Source organism: Rousettus aegyptiacus, unplaced genomic scaffold (assembly GCF_014176215.1).
Source record: "Rousettus aegyptiacus isolate mRouAeg1 unplaced genomic scaffold, mRouAeg1.p scaffold_m13_p_4, whole genome shotgun sequence".
In the NCBI taxonomy this organism is placed as follows: domain Eukaryota; kingdom Metazoa; phylum Chordata; class Mammalia; order Chiroptera; family Pteropodidae; genus Rousettus; species Rousettus aegyptiacus.
In genome coordinates, this window is record NW_023416307.1 from 63,313,154 (window position 1) to 63,331,812 (window position 18,659).

The following is an 18,659-nucleotide window of genomic DNA, read 5'->3' on the forward strand; positions in this document are numbered from 1 at the left end:
TTGGGGCATTTCATCTCAAGTGCACATAAAAACATTTTCCAAGATAGACTACATTAGGCAACAAAACAAGTCTCAATAAATTTAAGAAGACTGAAATCATATCAAGCATCTTCTCTGACCACAATGATATGAAACTAGAAATCACTTAAAAAAAACAAAAAACAAAAACCTGAAAAACACACAAACACATGGAGGCTAAATAACATGCTACTAAACAATGAATGGATTAACAATAAGATCAAGGACAAAATCATAAGATTCCTTAAGACAAATGAAAATGAAAACATAACAACCATCTATTAGGGGATACAACAAACGCAGTCCTAATAGGGAAATTCACAGTAATACAGGCCTATTTCAAAAAAAAAAAAAAAAAACAAGAATAATCTAAAAAAAAAAAGACAATCTAACCTTACCCCTAAAAGAACTCAAAAAAGATCAACTAAAGCCCGAAGGCAGTAGAAGGAAGAAAATAATAAAGGTCAGAGTAGAAATAAATGAAATAGAGGCTTAAAAACAATACAAAAGATCAATGAAACCAAGAGCTGGTTCTTTAAAAAACAAACAAAATTGATATACTTTTAACCAGACTCATCAAGAAAAAAAAGAAAGAAGACCCAAATAAATGAAATTGGAAATGAAAGAGAAGTCATAACTAATAACATAGAAATACAAAAGAGTATTAAAAGAAAAAAAAACTATGAACAATTACATGCCAACAAATTGAACAATCTGGAAGAAATGGATGCATTCCTAGAAGCATATGGTCTTCCAAGACTGAATCAAGAAGAAACAGAAAATCTGAACAAACCAATTAGTAATAACAAAACTGAATTAGTAATTTAAAAACTTCAAACAAAAACAGTCCTGGACTGGATGGCTTCACAGGTAAATTTTACTAAACATTCAAAGAAGAATTAACATCTATCCTTCTCAAATTATTCCAAAAGATTCAAGAGAATGGAAGGCTCTCAACTCCATTTACACCAACTTCAAGGACATCGTTACACAAATTCCAAAGATAGACAAAGACATTACAAAAAAGAAAGTTGTAGGCCAACATCCCTGGTGAATATTGATGCAAAAATCTGCAACAAAATATTAACAAACTGAATTCAGCAATACATTAAAACAATAATATACCATGATCAAGTGGGATTCATTCCTGGAATGCAAAGTTGATTCAATATCAACAAATTAAATAATATAATACATTATATAAATAAAATGAAGGGTAAAAATTAGATGGTTATATTAATACATGCAAAAAAGCATATGACAAAATCCAGCATCTATTTAGGATAAAAGCTCTCAGTAAAGTGGGAATAAAGAGAGCATAACTCAACATAATAAAGGTCATACATGACAAACCCACAGCTAACATCATTGTCAACAGGGAAAAGCTAAAAATGTTTTCCTTAAGATCAAGAACATGACAAGGATGTCCATTTTCACCACTTTTATTTTGACATAGAATTGGAAGTCATAGCCACAGCAATCATACAAGAAAAAATAAATAAAAGGCATCCAAATCAGAAAGGAAGAAGTAAAACTGTCGTTTTACTGATACTATATAGAAAGAACCCTAAAGATTATATACTCACACTCACTCACACATACGCACACACACATACACACACACACACACACTGTTAGAACTGATAAGTGAATTCAATAAAGTAGCAGGATACAAAATTAATATTCAGAAACTGTTTGCAATTTTATACACGAATAATGACCTATCAAAAAAAATAGAGAAATTAAGAAAACAATCCCATTTATGAGTGCATCAAAAAATAAAATACCTAGAAATAAATTTAACCAAGGATATAAAGAAAAATTTATAAAACACTAAAGAAACAATTTGAAGAAGATGCCAATAAATAGAAGCATATACCGATTCTCATGGATAAAAAGAATTAACATCATTAAAATGTATGCACTACTCAAGGCAATCTATAGATTCAATGTATTCTCTATCAAAATGCCAACAACATTTTTCACAGAACTCAAACAAATAATTGTAAAATTTACATGGAGCAACAAAGCCCCCAAATAGCCACAACAATCTTTAAAAAATGAATGAAGTTGGAGGTATCTAACCTGGCATCAAACTATACTACAAGGCTCTATAGTAAACAAAACAGCATGGGACTGGCATAAAAAGAGACACATATTTCAATGAACTAGAATAGGGAGCCTACAAAAAAACTCACGCCTATATGTTCAGTTAATCTATGACAAAGAAAGCGAGAATATGTAATAGGGTAAAGACAGTCTCCTCAAAAACTGGATGGACACATGCAAAAAAAAAAATTTAAGTTAGACCACTTTCTTATGCCATATAAAAAATAAACTCAAAATAATTCAAGACTTAAATATAGGACCCCAAATCATAAAACTCCTAGAAAACTTAAGCAGTAAACTCTTCAACATTGTTCTTAGTAATATTTTGTTGGGCAAACCTCTTCAGGTAAGGTAAACAACAACAACAAAAAATAAACAAGTGGGACTACGTCAAACTAAAAAGTTTTTGCACAGCAGAGGAAACCAGCAACAAAATAGACAACCTGCCAAATAGGAGAAGACATTTGCCATTGATGTATCCAATAAGACATTAATATCCAAAATTTATGAAAAACTCAAACAATTCAACACTAAAAAAGACAATTCCATTAAAAAATGGGCAGAGGACCTGAATAGACATTCCTCCAAAGAGAATTTACAGATGGCCGACAAACATATAAAAAGGTGATTAACATCACTAATCAAAGAAACACAAATTAAAACTGCCTCACACCTATCAGAACAGCTACCATCAATAAATCAATAGACAAGTGTTGCCAATGATATGAAGAAAAGGAAACTCGCATGCACTCTTGGTGGGACTGCAAATTGGTGAAGCCACTATGGAAAACAGTGTAGAGGTTCCTCAAAAAATTAAAAATAGAACTACCATATGACCTAGCAATTCCACTTCTGGGTATTTATCTGAAAAAAAAAAAACCCAAAACACTAATTTGAAACAATATATGCACCTATATGTTTACTGCAGCATTATTTACAATAGCCAAGATATAAAAAAAGCCTAAATGTCCATCCACGGACAACTGGAAAAAGATGCAGTACATATACACAATGGAATATTACTCAGCCAAAAGAAAATTAAATGAAATCTTACCATTTGCAATAACATGGGTGGATCTAGAAGTTATTATTCTAAATAAGTCAGACAGAGAAAGCCAAATACCATATGATTTCACTCATATGTGAAATTTAAGGAACAAAATAAATGAACAAACAAAACAGAAACAAACTCATACATACAGAAAACAAACTGATGGTCACCAAAAGGGAAGAGTGTGGAAGGGTCAGGCGAAAAAGGTGAAGGAATTAATAAGTACAAACTGGTAGTTACAAAATAGTCGCAGGGATATAAAGTACAGTATAGGGAATATAGTCAATAATATTGTAGTGAATATGTATAGTGCCATGGGGGTATGAGACTTATCATGGAGATCACTTTCTAATTTATATAAATGTCTAACCGCTATGCTGTACATCTGAAACTATTATAATACTGAATGTCAACTGTAATTGAAAAAAAAATTAGAATGGCATCTAGCAAAAAGAAAGAGAAATGGGAAAAGCAATATGGCTGAATTTGTTCCCCTATCCTTGTGAATTTTTAACTCACATCAGAGGACACAGTAGCCTTAAAAGGCACTTGTTAACAAATGGCATTTAGTTAATAGTTAATAAAATGTCTTACCTAACAGATGGAAACTGAGACATGAAACATTTGTCCAAGGTTAACCATTTGAAGAGCGGCAAAGTTGAGACTAAAACTCAGGTTTCCTGAATCAAGTCTAATGTTACTGATTTGTAAATGTGCCAGGTTCTTAACACTAATATAACTATGGGTGAGATTTTGAAAAGTTTTGTTAAAGTGAAATTCGAAGCCACATTGCCCATTACTGTGTACTCTCCAATAACTCTGTCTTAACAGTATGCACAAGCTGGAAAGAAAAATAAAGGCACAGAGGAAGCTTTGGGACTCTCAAACACTGAGTTAATCCCAAATGCCAAACATTTCTTGTGGCCTCCATGGATACTATAACACCACAGTCTTTATTCAGTTCTTGATAATAACCATAGTGTTTATCAAACAACATGACTGGAAGGAAAACTAATCTTTTAAACAAACCACAAAGAGGCAGAAGCACCTAAAAACGGCATAGATAGAGGTTTTTTGTTGGTTTTTTTTTTTGACCCTCTTTCAACTACATCAAAGTTGTCACAGAACATGGAGCAAGCAGCAAGGAAAGTCATCTGGGTTCTAGATGAACAGAAGCACCACAACTAGGGAGAAAAATAAGACATCAACCTGCAACGGTAGAAGATGGGAGGAGGCGAAGACATGAGGCTGTCCAGTCCCCAGCAGCTAAGTGGGACAGAGGCTGTGGCAACTGCAGCTGGCAGCTTATGATGCCTCTTAAAAGGGCCATGTCTGCAACCAGGCTTTCGCGGTAATGGATTTGCTTGCTCTGAGCACCAGCACCAGGTTGGCTACTCATGGGTCACCAGGGATTTACAGGGGGACACTGAGTTGTCAGAGCGAGGCCTAGAGGCGAGGCTTTCTTCTGGCAGAAGTGCCAGCGGTATCCATTGTTCCTCTGTGGAGCCCTTCCCGCTTCCAGTGTGCAGACACAGTGCCACCATAGATGAGACATCATCAAATTAGATAATAGAAGTCGTTCCGCCAAGAGGATTCCTTGAAACTCTGCCTCCTCTAACTCGCAGCCCTATTCAAACCATATTCAGTTGTATCCTGGGTGAGTCTGGTGTTCCTTACTGGGCCAACACTGGTGGCAGCTGACCTCAGTCTCTGACTTGGCCCCTTGAGGCAACTGTAAGCACAGCATCTGTGGGTTGCTTATTGAATCTTAACAGGTGGCCCAAGAGGGGCACAGACTGGGAATAAACTTGGCCTGCAGCCGAACCCCTCTCAGGACTGTGCCACTGAACACCTACTACACAAAGCCATACTAATAAGACCAGGAGACTTAGGAGCTTTGCTTATTATATAGAAACATACACAGAAAGGCAGCCAAAATGGGAAGACAAAAGCAAAAACTATACGAGAGAACAGAACAGAATCCAGGAATAATGGAGTCGAGCAATCTCACAGATGCAGAGTTCAAAACACTGGGTGTTCAATGATTCTAGGGGAACCGTAGATGAACTCAGTGAGAACTTTAACAAAGAGATAAAAACGTAAAAATGGAAATGGAAATTATAAAAGAGAACGAGTTAAAAATGAAGAACACATTATCTGAGATGAAGAGTATATTAGAGGGAATCAAGAAAGTGGATAAAGAAGAGGATTGAACCATTGATATAGAGGATGGGGAAGCCAAGGACACTCGATCAGAATGGCAAGAATAAAGAAGCCAAGACTGTAATAATAATTTAAGGAGCCTACGGGACACTATTAAATGTAAAAATATCCGTGTCACAGGGATACTTGAAGGAAAACAAGAAGTTGAAGAGCTATTTGAAGAAATAATGATGGGAAACTTTTCTCACCTGGTGAAGGAAGTAGACATACAACCTCAGGAAGCTCATGGAGCCCAAAAAAAGAGAAATTGAATGAGGTCCACTCCAAGGCACATCATAATTAAAATTCCAAAGATTAAATACAAAGAGAAAATCTTAAAAGCAGCAAGAGAAAAAACAGTTACCCACAAGGGAGTACCCATAGGACTGACAACTGATTTTTCAAGAGAAACTATGCAGGAAAGAGGGCTTGACAAAAAAATATTTAATGTGATGAAAACCCAGGATCTACAACCAAGAACACTTTATCCAGAAAAGCTACTATTTAGTGTCGAAGGATAGAGTAAAAGCTTCTCACATAAAAATAAGCTAAAGGAATGTATCAAAATCAAGCTACTATTATGTGAAATATTGGAGGGACTCTTATAAGAAGAAAAAACATGTATCAAAAACATGAAGAAAGAATGGTAATAACTACATTACTATCAACAAATACCTCAGATGGAAAAGAATTAAGTGTTCCGACCAAAAGATAGAGTGGCTGAAAGGATAAGAAAACAAGACCCCTACATATGTTGCCTATAAGAGAATCACTTCAGATTAAAAGATACACATGGACCAAAAGGAAGGAGATGGGAAAAGATATTGCCTTGATGGATCTTGAGGCCATTGAGCTGAAGGAAGTAAGTCAGATAGAAAAAGAAAAATATCACAACGACAAAAATGGAAACAAACCCATAGATACAGAGAATATTTTGAGAGCTACTAGATGGGAGAGGGGGTTGGAGAGGATGGTGAAAAGGGGCAAAGAGATTAAGAAGTACAAATAGGACAGGATTAAAAAATGGCATAGATGAAGAAGCTCCGTTCATCCCTCTGACGACCAAATCAAAGTTGTGATGGAAACAAGGAGCAGCAGCAAGGAAAAATCGCTTGAGATTTAAACGAACAAGCCATACAACTAGGCAGAAATCCAAGAAAGCATCCTGCAACGGCAGAAGGTAGGACAGGGCAAGGATGTGAGGCTGCCAGGCCTCCAGCGGCTGTGTGAGATGGGAGCTGCAGCAGCAGCAGCAGCAGTAGAAGCCTCTTAAAGGGGCCACGTCCATGAGTAGATTTTCGCGGTGACGGACCTACTCATTCTGAGCACCAGTGCCTATTCAGCTGTGCACAGGGGGCACCAGGGACTTACAGGGAGACATTGTTGAAGTGAGGGCTGAGTGAAACTCACACGATACAAAGTGCTGGTGGTATCAGTTGTTCCCTGTTGAGCCCTCCTCTCTACCAGTGCACCAGACATAGTGCTAATATAGCTGTGATGTTATCAAACTGGAAAACAGAGGTCACTCTGCCCAGAGGGTTCCCTGAAACCCCGCCTACCCCAACTCGGGCCCCACCCAAGCCATACCCGCCCAAATGTATCCTTAGCGAGTCAGGCGCTCCTTGTTGAGACTCACACTGGTGGAGGCAGCTGGCCTCGGTTTCTGGTGTGGCCTTTAGAGGCAACTATAAGCACAGCATCTGTGGATTGCTTGCTGAATCTTAACAGGTGGCCCCAGAGGAGCAGAGACTTGGGCCAAATTTGGCCTGCAGCTGAACCCTTCACGGGACTGTGCTACTGGAAACCTGCTTCACAAATCCACACTAGTAAGACCAGGAGACTTAGGAGCTTTGCTTAGTACATAGAAACAGACACAAAAAGGCAGCCAAAATGGGAAGACAAAGAAGCATAAACCATATGACAGAACAGAACAGAGATCCAGGTATAATGCAGTCAAGTAATCTAACAGATGCACAACTCGAAAAATTAGTTATAAAAATGCTCAGCAAACTCCAACAAAGAGATAAAAATGGAAATTGAAATTATAAAATGAAACCAGTCTGAAATGGAGAACACATTATTTTAGATAAGAAGTATATTAAATGGAATAAACAAAGGAACAACAAAGTGAATAAAGAGGCTCAAATGCCCTATCTAGAGGACAGGAAAGCCAATAAGGACACTCTATCGGAATGGCAAGAAAAAAGATGCCAAGACTATAAAAATAATTTAAGGAGGATATGGGACACTACTAAAGCTTCAAATATTTGTCTGATTGGCATAACAGAAGAAAATCAGGATGTTGAATAGCTGTTTGAAGAAATAATGATGGAAAACTTCCCTAACTTGGTAAAGGAAATAGACATAAAACCCCAGGAAGCTCAGAGAATTCTCAAAATCAGAAATCCAAAGAGCGCCACACCAAGACACATCATAATTAAAATGCCAAAGATTAAATACAAAGAAAGAATATTAAAAGCAGCAAGAGAAAAATAAATAATTACTTATAAGGGAACACCCATAAGACTGGCAGCTGATTTTTCTAAAGAAACTATGCAGGACAGAAGGGCTTGGCAAAAAATATTCGACAGGATAAAGACCCAGAATATACAACCAAAAATAACTTATCTGGCAAAGCTATCATTTAGAGTTGAAGGACAGATAAAGAGCTTCCCAGACAAAATAAGCTAAAGGAATTTATCGCCACTAAGCCAGTATTACAGGAAATGTTGAAGGGACTTCTTTAAGAAGTAAAAACATGTGTCAAAAACAAGAATAAAGAATAGTAATAACTACAGTCCTATCAAAAAGTACCTTAAATGGAAAACAATTAAGTGCTCTAACTAAAAGATAGAGTGGCTGAAAGGATAAGCAAACAAGGCCCCAACATATGAAAAGGAAGGGGATGGAAAAAGATATTGCTTTGATAATGCACCTAGAAGATATTTAAGTCAGACAGAGAGAGATAAACACTATATGATTTTATTTATATGCAGAATTTAAGGAATAAAAAGAAGAAACTAATCAAAAACAGAATCACAAATAAAGTGAATAATTTGATGATAGAGAGAGGGGAAAGGGTTTGGGAGAGGACTGAGAGAATGGGGTGAAGGGTTAAAGAAGTACAAATTAGTAGCTGATAGATGGTCACAGGGATGGGGAGCACAGCATAGGGAATGCAATTACCATTAATATATTGGCTACGTGGAGGGTCAAAGAAAGGAGGGAGCAATTGGAAGTATCACTTTACTAACTATATAGATGTCTAACCAATGTACTGTATACTTGAAACTAATTGATATTTTTAAAAAGAAACTAATTAAAACTTTTAAAAAATAATAAAGTAGGAGAAATCAGTCTAAAAAAAGAAGTACAAATGGATAGTTACAAAATAGACATGGCGATATAAAGTGTAGTGTAAGGAAAATAGTTAACAATGTTATAATAAATATGTAAGGAGGAAGAGAGGTACTATATCTAGTTGGGTGATCACTTCGTGAGTTATATGGATGTCTGACCCCAAAACAAGCACCTCCCTCAACTCTCCTTGAAGACAGAGAGAAATAAAGAGATAAAGAGAGAGAGAATAAAGAGGCCTATACATAAATATGGCTAAGTATGAACCTCTAAAACAGCAGAAAAATAAATACCATTAAATAATAGTGTTGGAAGGATGAGTCAATATAAAAAGAATATGTGAGGCATGGAAAAACTGAAGGTCAAGTTTTAAACATTATTAGGAAAACATATTGACTAAGGTAACTTTATAATCACTATTTCACAGATGTAATCACCAAGATTGTCAAGTAGGTTTCATAGCTTATCTGTAATGATAAGGAACCTGGAGGCAGATATAGCCTTAGATTTTTAGTTGATTTTCCAGAGTCACACTGTTTTTAAGGATGTGGCCTCTTACATTTAATACCCCTTAATAAAATATTAGTGAGTGCCTGAAAGGCACAAACCGAGAAGTCATATCTCCTGCGAGGGGATGAAAAAGTTACAAAAGGGCTTTCCAAAAAGGAAAAAAAAAAAATCGAGCCTTCTGTGTTTAAAAATCTATACAATAGCATGTCATTCAATTAACATTAAATATTTATTTGTAAATGATATTGTATAAATGTATACTGTAAGAGCACAAATCTAGACTTCATTTTTGATAAGAGATATAACTCAGGAATAAATGTTGAATTCTAATATCATAGAACTAGCTCTCCAGCTAATATCCATAGACAAATTAATTTAATAATCAAAAAATAAGATCATATTTTTGGTTACATATATAAATAAGTGGAATATGAAATATATTATAATAATACATGTAGTCCATGTAATAATACTGAAGATAGGACAATTTAGAGTCTTCCTCATCCTCAGGTATTCATTAATTACTTATGTTGAATATTTTAAGAGCTTATAAACTAGGAAACAAACTGGAATTCTACTGTGAAGTATGCTTGTCTTCAAAATTATATTAATGTTAGAAGGAACCCTTTAAAATTTAGCAGGCATAATTGTTTCTGATTATTACATGAACCATAATGTATCATACTGACTAGGAGGATGTGCTGGCATTAGGGATGTATCTGAGATCACCTGAAATCATTTATCCATCAACTGTGAAAGTGGCTCTAGTTCACTATATAAATGAAACATAACTGTTCTAGTATTTTTCAAAATGGGTGAGGGTGGTTTGCATTGAGTTACTACAGTAGCAGTCAACATGTGTATGTTTATGCCTGTGAACATGCACATATGCTCACATATTTAGAAAAGGTTTTCTTTAAAATGAAAATAAGGGGCTCACATTCATAAATCTTTGTTTTCTTCCAAAGAGCCATATCCCATTTCCTAAAATGGCATAAAGATCCTACAAAAGCATGCCGTACACTTTTTCAATTTCATCTCCAAACATTAATTTCTTCCATTCTGTGCCTCTTTATCTATTTCTCTCTGTTGGCCTTTTCTTTCTCCACACTTTTGTTCATGTTGTCCTCTCTCTTCTCTCCTAACAAAATTCTATCCATTATTTATGCCCCAGTTTAAATTTTTTCTTTTCTATAAAATGGTCCTAAAGTATTTTAGCCCAATATCCACCCTCTCCTGTTCTCATCTGGTACCATGAATCTGTCGTACTAATTTTAAAATTAATTATTTACTACCTTGTAGGAGATCTATTAATATTGAAGCTAGCATCTAAGAGCTTTATTGGTTTACTACATCCATAATTACTGGAACTTTCCTGAGTGATTGTGTGTGTATGTGTGTGTGTGTGTTTCAATAAGAAATTTGAACAAAATATACATAAAGGAAGGAAAGAGATGAAACGAGACTTTTTAATTTTGTAAATGTCTATATTTTTTTTTATTTATTATTGCTTATGCTTTGTTTTCCCAACTCTTTAAATGACAGAGATGTGTCTTCACTCTTTAAAGACATTTCTAATAAAACTTAATACAGCAATTAATACCTATTGGGCCATCAAAATTTTTGCTTGATTTATGATATATAGAACCAGACTACTGATTAACACACACAAGCCTAGTGTCAGAGCAGGTATCAGGGAAAAGAAGAAAAACAAAAATAACAATGAAAACCTATGTTGCTCTAGCCTGTCATATTTCTTTTGGCTTAAATCCACATTCAAAGACTCTGGAAAACCTCTTTTTTGGATAGTCAAATCAATACAAACCAAGTAGGTCTTGCAAGCACACTACCTGAAAGAAGAGAAAAACCTACCTTTAAAAAGTAAAAGCAACCAACAAATATCAAAATCGAAGTAGACAAAAAGTCTATCATAGAAATATCCCCTGGGGTCAGCCTCTAAGAAAGCTCCTTGAGGCTGTCCCCCACATCTCCCTTACCTCCTTTTGGAGGGGCACCCCTTGGTGGTCTGTTCACCTCTTTGCTTGTGTTCTCTCTATCCAAAGATAGTCTTTGGGTATTCCTGTGTTAGTGGCACTGGTAGAAGATGAACATTCTGATCAGTGCTTACAGCTCCCCTGCAGATCTCTGAGCTCAGTCCGTAAGGCTTTTCTCTTAATGTGTGTTCTCTCTGTTAGGAGAGCTACTATCTCTGCATAAAAATTCTCACTCAGATCATGCTGTTTCTTTCCTGTATTGCCTTGTAGGTCAGATTATGCGTGAGCTACAAGAATCACCTCAAACTGTCTCTGACTTGGTTGGTTTCCTTTCTTTCTCTAAGCACTAGGCATTTGTTTCTCAAACTACTGCTAACCATCCCCCTGCCCCGCCACACACACACTCACTCAAACTGGAAGGGATGAGGGGCTGGCAAGTGCCTCCCCAATGACTCTCATTAAGCTCCATATGAGAGCAATCCTATGGCCTAAGCTAGGTGAAGAAATTTCTTCGATAACTCCTAGACTGAAAGTTGACTACCCCATGACAGCATGGAAGTGTATGCAGTAAATGGACATCTGGAAAGATAATAGGACAGAAAGAGGTGTTGATATTTGGTGGCCACAGAAAACATGGATGGATGAAGAATCCAGATTATAGGCAAGGAGGAAAAGAAAAGCTCACCGCTGATAGGATGGCACCAGAAAGCCGTTCTGATGTTGTTTATGAAAATAACAGTATTATTGATCATAAAAAATGCAGTATTTGTAAAATAAATGCTTACTCATCCATAATGGACTTATGAACAGTAACTATTTGGTATTTTATAATACTCAAAATTCTTTAAAATATATTACTTATGGGTCTCTTACAACTTTGAAGTGAACCTTACCATCATTATCCTAGAAAGATGGAGGTCAGGTGGGTTTGAGTGACCTAGGCAAGATCTCAGAGTAAGAGAAATTAAAGATGCTAATCTATTTTCTTTCCACATGTTCCTCTGCCTTGGTGATAACTGGACTTCAGCCTCATTCCCAAGAATTAGGCTCCACCTTTCAGCCCAGTTCTGATATCTCAACTTCAATCCTTGTTCTAGCATCAAATCCTTACCTTAAAATCTGCACAGATTTCAGACTTTAGAATCCTCGGTACCCTCCAAGGACGGAACCCTGACCCCTGGATCACAACCTCATAGCTGAACCTTCTACCCAATGCAAAACTTCCTGATTCCCTTTTCCTACAAATTCTTGGGAGCCACTCGGCCTCCTCAGGACATGTGGATACTCTTGGGCCACCAGACTCTCCCTCTGCATCTTTTATATCACCCAGTACTAACTGCTCATCTCATCTGGAGTGTGTTGTCTCAGAATCCATGCAGTACTTGGATTTTTTTTTCAACATCATACAGCCTTGACTATCTGTGGTAATATGCATCCCTCTGGCTACTCCAAATGCTCCTCTTACTCAGTCTTCTGATGCTGACTGAACCATGCTCAGTCCTGTATGGAAATATTGCAGTGGTCACATTAAAGCTTTCCTCTTAAATTTCCAGCTCTGAGGCAAGGTCCACTCCAAGCCACTTCAAAGCAATAAAAAGTGAGTTATAAGAGACTTTCTCAATGGCAAAGACATTCACCCCATAGTGCAATCCCTTATGATTTTGAAGAAGTTTTTTCATAACATTATTTCTCTCTGAGTAAATTTAGAATTTGCCTCAAAATAATGTGGTAGGTGCAGGAAACTACAAATACCAATGAAAAACCTTTAATAACACATAAAAAATCTCAATATGTGTTGGTACTGGTTTCCCATAAGAACAGATATTTCACAAGAAAAAGGGCAAAGTCGCCAGCTAATCTTTAGATCAGAAACAGGTACTAGAAGTGTTCCGGCAACTGAACAAAGAGATATCAAAGCCTAGCACTTTGTCTTTTGATGAAGCATTGCCCTTTTCTGCAAGTAATATCTAATTATTAAATTTCTGCCCAAGAATAGTAACACCAATGCCCATGTGCTCATTGTCAGGGGCCGGTCCCCATGTGTGTCATCATCACAGAGCAGACACCAGTAATAATTATAAGGGCTTCTCTATTTTTTGAATAAGGAAAAGGTTATTAATAGAGATATTGTTTTAGGATGCCATCTCCCGATCTGCTAAATAAAACTAGCTCTCACCCCAAAGCTACCTTTACTAATGAACTTATATTAGCACAATTGAGCAATGGTGTGGGGAATCTAAAAATTAAAATCTAAACCTAATTCATTGCTCATATTATTATTGATATGAACTTGGCTTAAAAATATCTGTAAGCATCAGTGTCCTCATCTGTAAAATGGATCCATCAGCACTGATTAGTTTATTGTTAAGAGGTTAAGATGAGTAAAACGCTTGACTGTATAAAGCCTTAAACAAATATAAGTGATTTTTATTCTTATATTGACATTCTGAAATAGAGTTTGCAAAAAAGCACAGCTAGACAGGGAGTTGCTGGCAAAGAGTAACATAACTATACTCCCCAGAAGTCATAAGAATGGGGTAGTGGGGAAAATCAATACCTGTTCAAAAATTATCACAATAAGAATCTTTGGGTAGCAAAGATAGGTCACAAGTTTAAATATTTGAGCCCCACAGAAAAATGTATATCAACAATAAAGAACTTGAAGTTTGTTTTAATATTTTTTAAATATGAATGAAATCCATGCACTTCTATTACCTCTTACCAAATAAATATATCTGTATGACTAGAGGTGTAATTTTTTTCTGGTCATAAAGAGAGAGAAAAATTCTAACCTTTTACTTTTTGACTTTTCATTTGAACCAATAAAGAAACACAGTGAGCATCCGGACTGAGCAATATATTCAAGTAAAGGCATGCATATAATGCACAGATTTCTAACCAAAGACATTCAAATTATCTAATGAAGAAAAGCCTGCCTATGAGTTCTTCCCCAGTCATCACAGACACCTCAATAAAGTCATGGTTGCTCATATTTACAGTTTTTACCCCAAAAGTTACAAATAGTTCTAGATATCATATTAATTTGACTGCAATCTGCCAATAAGAAAATCAATAGTGGGGATTCGATTCCTTACTAAGCACTTGCTCTGTGCCAGGAAGAGTGCCACTCAAAAGACCGAGATGAACAACAGAGTCAGGTTTCCTGACCTCAGGTAAGACCTCAATCAATCAATTCACACAGCTCATCCTCCATCAGTGCTCCCATCATGTGTGCAGTAAGGAAGGGAGACTGCAGTTGTGGCCCTGGAGGGCCCCTTCTAGCTCCTGGACTCTGATGACTCTGACTGTGGCATCTGCTCTCACCTCTTGCCCAGTTCCTAAAGCTTCCTTTTTCTACAATGGTCGATTTTCTGTGTCTGGAAGATAGTATCTCCAGATATCCTTTTTCCTTCCTTTCTCATGTGAAAATATTCATGAGCACACATGGAAAAGATAGAGGAACAAGGGAAGGCCCTTACTATTAGAAAAGATACAGAGGGAATCAGAATTTGTTCATTTGTCCATTCATTAAAATAAGAATTATTGAGCATCTAAGACTTTCCAAGATTTATGTAAGTTTCTGGAGACATAAAAATGGCAAAAGACATGTTCTGCTTAAAAGTAAATCTCAGTTCAGTGGCAGGGTACAGGCACTGAATGAATAAGTACAGTGCCATTAAACAAACATTATAGTAGATATGTGTACAAGAATCAATAAAAGCACTAAGGAGGATATCCCCTACTTCTAGCGTTTTATGAAATGAGGGGATAAAACTTACTAGATCTTTGAGGGAAAGATGAAAAACTGTAGGCCAACAGGGAAGGAGAGAGGAGTTCTAGGACAAGAAGCATGTGCCAACAGATAAAGCCATGAAAGTCCATAGCCCAAACCAAGGACTCTGAACACACAGCATGGTTGTATGGTAGGGAGAGACCAGATAGAGGCTGGAAAGGTGGGTAAAAACATAACTTGAAGGTTTTGAATAGTAGAATATAAGGTTTGGACGTCATGCTCTGAGCAAAAAATTTAAAGCAAGAAAGTGATGAAAGTGACTCATTTAAATCTGAGTTTTAGTAATATTCTTCCAAAGGTGCTGTGGACAATGGACTGCAAAATAGAAAACAGATTTTGGTTGAGAATTGATTACATGAATGAAAATGATGCTGAAGTTGAGAAAATAAAAAGGAATAAATGCATTTGCAAGACCTTTCAGAGGTAAAATCAATAGTACTTCATGGCAAAGTGAATATGGGGAGTGAGCAGGAAGTGGAAATAAACAACTCAAAAATTTTTCTCCAAGACAACTAAGTTGCAACATGATTAACTGAGATAGGAAGAAAACTATTTCAAAGAAAGTAGGAAAAAAGAAAAGTTACAAACTTAGTTTAAAGTTTATTGAGTTTCAAGTACCTAATACAATGCATCTGCTATCTAAAAGCAGCTAAAATCATAGGTCAGAATACCAACTGAAGACATTAATTAGAGCATCATTAGCATAAATACTTCACAACTGAGAAAATACATAAGGGTAAGAAAAAAATATTTCAGGGAACCCCAAATTAAGAGTAAGGTGAATGACGAGTAGAAGAAATTTGTTCCATAGTCATTGCCATGACCTGTGAGGCTTCCGTCTTACATGTATGAGTACTCTAGTCACAAGATCTTTCTCAGAGAAGCTAAAACCCTATCAAGAGAAAATGTAACTGAACAAAAACCAGGCCGCAGGACGTGATATTTTCCTATATTTTTTCCAATCTTTTCAACCAAAGGAATTTTAAATGAACATATATTTTGTTAGTGTCTTTAATCTATTGTCATTCTTTGATTCCTTCGTCAAATAGAAAACTCAATGTTTCACCGTACCGTCATACAGCCACCATCTAGTGGTCACATCTGGTAACTACAGGATTACACAGTAGGGGGTGAGGGAAAGATTGTTCCACATTTCCTGAAGTTTTCATGGACGATGTTCAGTGAAAGGTAGTCAACAATGATAGAGAACACAAAGGAGCAAGTCTTCTCTATTTTTTTCTGAAAACTAATTTTGGGAAATAGAAACAATTTGCATATTATTAATAGTCTTCCTCTGAGTACTCTATAGAAAACTAGAATGAGTCAGTTCCTGTGGGGTTATCTGGTCTCAGGTGACATGGCAACACCTGATTAGACTAATGGAAACATGATCAGTTTCCACAACCAATCTTTATAATCCAAGCTTTTTATCATGTCCTCCAAATCCTTATAGGATCTGGCCATGGCTCTCTCTCCAGCCTCTCTTTGACCCTTGACAATTATAATGCAGTCATGGAGACCTCCTTGCTGTTACTTAAACATAAATTAATTCCTGTCTTAGGACCTTTGTACTTACTGTTTCATCTCTTCCACCAAATCTTTCTCCTTCTCATGTTAGGTCTCTTTTTAAATATTTCCTTCTCAGAAAGTCCTTCCCTGACAACTATAACTCAAAACTCCTCTTGCTCCCAATTTAGCTTATTCTTGGCTCTGAGCACTATCTAAAGTTGTATTATTTACTTATTTGTTCAAAGACAAAATCTCCAAATCTACACTGCAAATTCCATGAGGGAAGGGACTCACTGCAGTTTGCTAGCACCTAGAGGAGTGCTATCACATAAAAGACGCTTAACAAATGGTTGAGCGCTGAGTGAATTAACCTAGTACCTGGGCAGTGTCTGGGAAAAAAATATATATATATATAGTTGGGCAGACTGAAATCAACACAGAATCATGTAATGATGAGACTGAGGCCGAAGATTTTGCTATATAAGCAAGAGGACCAACCATGTGATTCAGCTTAAAATTTGGTACAGGTGAGGCCAAGAAAGGGGCAGCAGATAGCATGAACTTGTGGCTTAACAATTAGGATTTAGGGTTCAAGTAACAGATTGTAGGTGGGGAAGCGGTTGGAATAGAGGCACCTGGGCTTTATAGAAAGCAGATCCTAATGACACTAGAAGTAAGTTCTCCATCTATTCAAAATACCTGTGTCAATAAAGACTTGTAGAGTATGTAGATTTCAAATTTCATAATGCAGAAACATCATCTGAGAAGGGCTAATTAAAAATGGAGATTTTCAGGGATACACTGCCATCATGTCTGATTCCATAGGTCCATGGAACTCTGTCTGCATCTGCATTTTCAAAGTAGTATAGAAAGTGAGTCTGATATGGGCACTCTGGAGATACACTTTTGTGAGATACATTTATTCTAGTACTTTATTATTTCTATAACAATTTTACATATTATCTCATGATTCTCACCTATAATTCTACTGATAAGTATGCAGAACAGGTTTTTTATTTTATTTTATTTTATGTTAAAAATATTTTTTATAGAATACTTCAAATACACAAGCCGAGAATATCATAATAAACCACATGTATCTATCAGCCAACTTCAGCAGTTACTGACTATAGTCAATTGCACACCTTATACAGACATATACATTGCAGAAGTTTTAATCAAATCTCAGAAATATCTGAAACCAGTGTGGCTCAGAGAAGAGATTTTAATTTTTATTTTATTAGCAGGAGTCTGTGCCCCACAAAGGTGATGACTTATCCAAGACTTATCCAAGAACATATAGCTAGTCTTAGAACTAAGGGTGTAAGGTAGGGCATGACAGTGAGGGTGAAGAAGATACGAACAGCTATGTCCTTCACTAGACTTTGAAGCATGTGGCAATTCTCCAGTGCTCTTGCTCTATCCCCCCCACCCTGCTGTGTGTGTGTGTGTGTGTGTGTGTGTGTGTGTTTTAAAAAAGGATAGGCAACTATCTCTTTAGATTGATTTCTGCTCAATTCTGCCTAAGAGCTCTTGCAGGTCTTAGATTCTAGTGCAACTAAATATTTTACTAATACAAACATCCTGTGTGCTTGGAAACCTTAAGCTATGAGGAAATGGCTGTGAAGATGCACCAGAGAGAAGCAGTTAACCAAAGTGCAAGTGAGCTGCAGCTGGCCTGTGGAAACTTACACCACCTGAGCTGTCAGAAAAACAAATGTGATTGAAACACATGCTTCCATTTGAAAAGCTGGCTGGCAAAATCTGCCTTGGGCTGTTGAGACAGTGACAAATGAAATGTTGGTTGGTCCCCCATTTATTTTATTTTTAAAGTGTTTGCCAATACTGGAACAGCCCTAGTTGTGTTGGATTGCCATGCTGCTAGCTGCACTGAGATTCCCTTCCGCGTGCTAAGAGATCCATCTGACCTCAATTACACTGTTTTCTACCTTTCCCAGTAATGACCCAATTAAGAGATTGTTTAAAAGTGAGTAGGCAAGGACTTGCATTGGCTAAGTCGCCGGTTTCACAGTGAATCTATCTTGAAAATATGGCATACATGATCCAGCTCTGTCGGGTCATTTTTATAGTTCTAGAACTCTCTTTTGGTCATCTT